A 921-nucleotide genomic window follows, 5' to 3' on the forward strand; every position below is an offset into this window, starting at 1 on the left:
TTACTATTTCGTTGTATAGTAGATCAGTAATCCTGTTCACACAAAACATAAGATACTTCCGCACTTACAGGTAGTCTATAACTTTGGTTATGGAAGACCTCTCACCGCCGGCCAGGTATCCCGACGATCCCCGCGGCGGGGGGAAGAAGGGTGTCAAACTTTACAGTAATTTTTACCCCATTTTTAAGTATTTTTTTATATAAAGGTTTTTTATATAAAAAATAAAAATAAAAATAAAAATTTCTTGTTCCATTTATAATATATTCAACCATAGTCATTTTCATATTAGAGTGTTACTTTAGAACAAATTTTAACCAAAATGCTACAGAATTTCAATGACTATTAGGTGTACAAGGCAAAGGACGGACCGGCGGTCGGCACATAGTAATGGGTAGAGGAGTCAGGCCATATGCTCTCCTGCTTCCTCATACCTATACTTGAATTCTGCATTTTAAGGTCGTTGAACAAAATGGTGGCTGGTGTTAAATATGTTCTTTATTTTCGCGTCCAGGAGAGAAGCTTTAAAATGAGACTCAATGGAGTCTCTGAGAAGATTCAAATGGGATACTTTAATTAAAAAAGGCGCAGTAGTGTTACAGACAGAATATTGTTCCGGCAGAAAACAGCTGTGATCTGGCTCTCGTGAGCAAGAGAAGAGAGCGAATCCCTCGTCCGGTGCTGTTATATATCCTCTGCTGGCTCCTCCCCGCCAGCCGGCTCGCCTCGCCTCTAATGTCCGTTGTTGCATTTAAACAGAGGATTGGTACTTTTCACCTTCAACATATGCTTAACACGCCTTTTCTCCTCATATTCTCTTTCATCACTTTTCATGTAACACATTCTAAACGCTGTAATAATCAATACTCTAAAACATACAGAAATGCTTCACGGCTGGTTTGGTTTCCGGTCATTCCGGATGTT

The sequence above is a fragment of the Notothenia coriiceps genome, unplaced genomic scaffold (assembly GCF_000735185.1).
Source record: "Notothenia coriiceps isolate Sejong01 unplaced genomic scaffold, NC01 NC01_scaffold00033837, whole genome shotgun sequence".
Lineage (NCBI taxonomy): Eukaryota > Metazoa > Chordata > Actinopteri > Perciformes > Nototheniidae > Notothenia > Notothenia coriiceps.